Consider the following 6,000-nt stretch of genomic DNA (forward strand, 5'->3'; position numbering starts at 1 on the left):
AGGAAGAAGGAACCACCGCTGACGGCTCTGCGCTGGGCGGGAGGCACGAAGCAGGGCGGGGGGGGAGGGAGAAAGAATCAAAGGCGCCGCTGTTGCAATCCTTCGCCGGTGAGACTCTCCTTTCTCCTCTTCTCTCTCCCCATGATTATTTCGCACTCGGCATCCTCCGGGCCGCTAGTCGCCAACGGGAACAAAGCGCAGGCGAGGAAAGTTTGGTTGCAAACCTCATCGTCCTTTTGCAAACTGTGGAGGGAGGAGGGGGAGGAGGAGCGGGGGGACAACTCTGGAGCTCCGGTGGAGCAGGAAGCCAGGTGGAAGAATAAATATAAGAATCCCTTGCAAAGAAGAGCTAAATTGGTGGTTGCTGCCCCCCTCTCTCTCTCTGTCTCTCTTTAATGTTAAGTTCTCTGGAAGCCAATCCGCGGCTCCACCAGGCGGGCTGCGGGCGCCTTTGCAGAGGCCAGCCAGACCGCAGTGGCTTGCATCGCTCTCCAGCGGGTCAGCTCCTCGGTCCGCCGCTTCTCCCCCTTTTTTTTTTCTTTCCTTTTCCCTTCCTTCTCTGTTTCCAAATTTTAAATTTCACTACCCGCTCCCCCTGCCCGACTTTTGCAAGCGCCGGCTTCTGCCTTCCTCCACCACCTCCTCCTCCCCCCACCAACCCGGCGCGCACTGCTGCTGCTGCTTCTTCTGCTGCTGCTATTATTGCTGCTGCCGCTGCTGCAAACTGCTGGCCGCACGCGAGCTAGAGACACAGCGGCTCCGGTCCCGAGCTACGGCAGGGCTTCAGCCAATCGGAGCCCGGGGAAGCGCGTTCCAAGCCGAAGGGGCGGGGCCCGGCGAGGAGGAAAGAGGCGGGGCCCAGCGGGCGAAATGTACAAGAGTGGTACCCAAGGGAGCGAGAGATAAGAGTACCCTTTTCGTGTGTGGGCGCGCGCACGCCGAGGATGCAGCGAAGAGGAGTCACTCTGCAGGGTTCTCCAGGGAGGCAACTGGCTTCCCCTCTCCCCTGTCATCCCCACCCCCACCCCTTTAGAAATGTGATGGGGCAAATCTAAGATTTGGATATTTCATTTCGTTTCGTGATTTCCCACCCCCTCCTGTAGGTTTGACTAACGTTTGTAGCGATCAGTGTTTGTTGTTTTGTTTTTTCTAAGGCTGTTTTGTGAAAAGCACTTGTTCAAATATCATGAGACTGCTGGGAGTTTGCTCGGGGCAAAAATCCTGCAACGTTTTCCTTCCCTTTAAAACTTGCAAGGGCACGGAAACCGCTTGATGATTAACCTGCTTCCACACGCACAAACAGCCTTCTTTTCAGCGCAGAAATAGAGAAGGAGATCGGCAAAAGCAGGCAGTACTAAGGGCCGCTGGGGGGGGGGGTGCTAAAGAAGTGCTCGCTTGGCTCAAACCCCGTGCGTTTTTACTCAGAACTAAATTTCACTGTGTTCGGTAGGGTTTTTTCAGCAGGAGTTAATATTAAGCAGACGACGACCTTGTAAGGTAGACTAGGCTAGGAATGGTGCATTTCCCAACACCTGTGAGCTCCGTTGCTTAGCTGAGATTTGAACCTGTTTCCATGCAAACACCTTTAACCCCTGACACTATACTGGCTCTCGGAGGCAAATTTAGGGGAGCGCAATCAGTTCGGGTGAACTGGGCGCAGAGCCTCGGGGGCAGCGCAACTATTATTAAGAATGGAGCGCAAGAGGGGGACGGGTTTGGGCGTCGCTGAAATTAGAGACCCCGAGGTCCGCCGCTGTGACTCTTCTCTTTGCTGTTTGAAGCCGGCTACCTGAAAGATAACGTGGTGATTTGGAGAATTATAAGTAGATACTTCTAAGGATGCAGATTCCTGCCTGCAACAAGTAATGCTTATTCTATCGCAACGCACTTAAGAAAAAATAAACAGGCAAACCTTTTATTTTGCAAAAACCATCATGGATGCAAATATCCAAATAGAGATGTCCTCTGAATAGCCCTTCTCCCCCACGTGATTTGGGGTTCAATGTAACTTAGAAGTTTGCATCTTTTAAACTACTGTTGGGTCCAATAAAATCTCACCGTCCCACCAATTCCGAGACCACCCCTACCTTTACTGCAGTGGGCACAATGCTAGTGGCTTTAGTTTAAACTCAAATATTTCTGTTGTCCAAATCTGTCTTAATCCCAAACATGGGAATGTGCCTTGAATGAGGTCAGCTCTCCTTAATGAATTTAGCACTATAAAAAGAAGAAGAGAGGACACCTCCTCCAGCCCCCCCTCCTCCTCATTGTCTGTGCTTGTTAATTACGGTCACCGATGAATAGAAAGCCAGGGTTGTAAGAGCTCTTCCATGACTTGCTTTCAAACAAGCTGAATCCTTAAATCAATGAAACCGAAAAGTATGCTTATAAATCAATCAGACTGCCTTGGGAATTGATTTCACTGAACAAGGGCCTTGTCTGGGCTTCTTTCTGTTTGATTTTAGTTTAGTTAGGCTCAGTATATTGCTTTCTGTGGTTTGTATATTTCAATTCTGGCCCTTTCTTTAAGAATGAAAGAGAATGCAGGCATTTAAAGGGAACAAATGGGAGGGTTAATTGCTAGCCATCTGCCCCACAGTGCAGGTATTTTTTCCACACTAGAACAAACAAGAGTTTTGAAGCTCTTGAGGACTCTAAACATATAAAGATATTTTTGGTCCTTCTTTGCATCTTAGCTTATACGATCAAAATTTTCTCTTGGAAATAGCAGAGAGTGATTAGTCTACCACTGTAAAAAGAAAAGAAAAAAGGAAATGCATGATTAAAGTGTAAAAGGACATTATACCATGTGTTTCTATAACTGCAACAATAATGTGATCAAGTAAACTAATAATCAGACACTAGGACAATTCTGGTGAGCTGTTAGATTGATAGTTCTGGCACCATGAGATGAGTGAAAAATAAAATGGATTCATAACGTTTTATGTATATATAACCATCCAAACCACCTTCCACTTATGTAAGGATGCATCATAAGAGAATAAATAAACCTCAAAGGAAACCAATTCACCAGACTTCCAGTGGGCTTCAGGGATCGCTTGCGTATAGAACGCAACCATAATACAAGAATGAACAATCCTTCATCCTGCTTTCATAGAACAAGCAGCAAGAGGTTTAAAGACAAAGATGGAACACTTTTTCGGAGGGAGGGAAGACTCCTTACCTCAGTGGCCACAATGCAATGTAAATTAAGCGTGCATTGATTTTAATGCACTTTGCTATGCACAGAGTTGCAGCCTAAAGTTCTGTTAATTTTATCAGCCGCCTTCCCAACATCTCAAAGCATCTCACAGTAACAACAGCACAAGGTGTCACGAGCACAGTAAAACCACAAGACAAGTACACATCCTGGCTCATAAAAATAGAGTACAAAGTGACAACAATAACATCCACGCTGCAGGTGGCTCCAGAAGAGCGTCATTGATGTGCTTAAAATATGTAGCACTTATATGGTGCTCTCAAGTGTTCAAAGCACTTCATATCTTCTTATAACGCGTAAGAAGCCTGTAGGGCAGGTAAGTTGCATTATCTTCTCTATAGTGCTCCAAGGATAAGCAGTTGAGATGGTTTGCCCAAAATCACCCAGAGAAGTTCACCCAGGGGATAAGATTCAAACAAGGGATTTCCTGATTTGTCGTGCATGCTGCAACTCTATGCACATTTACCTGGGAGTAAGTCCCATTTGAATGCATAGGTTAGCACTGCTCATTTGTTAGCCACTACACTACGCCAGCTAACCTTGATCCACTTCAATTGCCCTTGGGGGTTTCAACTTCTACACCACCTACCCTGGTTACCTTAGATCCCACCTCTTCATTTGAGAGCAATGGTTCTCTTACAGCATTTCTCTCAAATATTATTTGCATGGCAAGCTCCATGTAAAGCAGGGATGGGGAACATTTGACCCTCCAGATGTTGCTGAACTACAACAGCAGCCCAACAAGCATGGCTGTGCTCACAGAAGGTTGTTGTTTGAAAGCACCTCTCCCCATTGAAATCTCTCCACCTCTGAACAACCACAACATACTAGAGGGGAAATGTAAGCCAAGAGCTTTTCCCTGACCTGCTAACTTTCCATATGCTGGGATATTTTGACACAAGGGTTCTTCTTCTTCCTCCTCCTCCTCCATGAATCCATACAGAGATTTTTGCAGACCTGCCCGCCTATATAAATTCAACAGAGCTGGTGTAACAAAGGGGCTTGGAACATTTAAGACGGGTTCTTTCTCTGTCTTTCTTTACAACATCTCACAACCATCTCTGGATATACATCTCTTCAAAGTCTCCCCATCACTTTCTGTTGTTTGCTTCCTTTATCTACATAAGCCATGCGGTTAGTTTTAGATCATCCACCCATCGCATAGGTGTCCTTTTAAAATGGTAGGGGCTCCACATTAGGCACATGGTTCAAATCAGCCACAAAATCACCAACACTGCAATCCTATGCAGGTCTGCTCAGCAGCCAACCCTACTGAATTCAATAACTTAAGTGGCCTTAGCCATATATATTCTGTTGGAAGCTGCCCAGAGGGGCTAGGGCAACCCAGTCAGATGGGTAGGGTACAAACAATATTTATTATTATTATTATTATTATTATTATTATTATTATTACCAAGTCATAGTACTTTCAACACCCGATCTGAAGTATGATGACAGTAATGAGAACTCAGTTGATAGAGCAGACTTGTGGGTTCGAGACCCACACTGGGCAAAAGATTTTTTTTTTTTTTGCAGGGGGTTGGACTAGATGACCCTCACAGTCCCTTTCAACTCTACAATTCTGTGATTCTGTCATGTCGACCTAACTTGCAAGGTCTTTGAGGTCATAAATCTGATCGCTCTAAAAAGCAAGGACAGCCAATGTAGAGCTCTCCAGATGTTGCTGCACTAGATCCATCATCCCTGACCTTTGGCCATGCTAGCTGGGCCTGGTGGGAGCTGCAACCCAGCAACATCTGCAGGTGTGGGGTTCCAGGGGCGGGGCGGGGGTGGACAAGACCACATTGGCTATCCCCATTCTAATGCACTAAAATATGGCAGCTGGCTAACAGTTTCCTTTCTTATGCAAATCACCAGTTAATGATCCAGAATGGTTGGCTGTGGGGAGCTAATAGTTAGGAGAGAGTTGGGGGTTTCTCTGTGCCTCAGTGAACTACCCTATAGAGGCAACCTAAGGCCCAGGGGCCAGATGCGGCCCATTCTCCTTCTCAATCCGGCCTGTGGACGGTCCAGGAATCAGCATGTTTTTACATGAGTAGAATGTGTCCTTTTATTTAAAATACATCTCTGGGTTATTTGTGGGACATAGGAATTCGTTCATTATTATTCTTTTCAAAATATAGTCCGGCTGGAAAAGGCTGCTGACTCCTGCTATAGAATCTGGGATAAGTGAGCCCCCCACATAGGCATAGGTGGCGGGGTAGGCCTGCCTCCATTTGGAAGAAAGAGTTACTGGGAGAGAGCAAGAAGCAAGTTATGTGAAGGCGACTTAGAGCTGTAACATCCCTCTCTGGGTATCTGGTGTAAAGTAGCAGTATGCTGCTTTATGGGCTTTCTTGCTGGCTGTCTCCACTTATTCCTCCACTTGCCTATTTGAAAACGAAACAAATAGGCGCAATAAGCCTTCCCAGGGCGATCTCATCCAAAGGAAACAAAAGCCCAGCCAGCAGAGCAGCTGGAACTCTCACTTCCTGGGGAAGCCGGGATTGTGCAATAATGCTTTGTGTGTGCTGAAAAGAATGCAGATCCTAGAGTCATAATTCAGATTTTGCAGCATGACTAGCTCAGCAAACCCTGAGAACATCCTATGCAGTTCCTCCCCTGTTCTCTTATAATGGCAGTGACGCCCATTTGAGAGATGCCAGAACTGAGTTCTGGCTGGAAAAAGCCCTGATCCTATGCATGTTTACTAGGGAAGTAAGTCCCCACACAGTGAGGCTCACACTCTAGTAAGTTGTGCTTTTAGGACTGCAGTGTCT

This window comes from Podarcis liolepis (genome assembly GCF_965112155.1).
Source record: "Podarcis liolepis genome assembly, chromosome: Z".
Taxonomy (NCBI): Eukaryota; Metazoa; Chordata; class Lepidosauria; order Squamata; family Lacertidae; genus Podarcis; species Podarcis liolepis.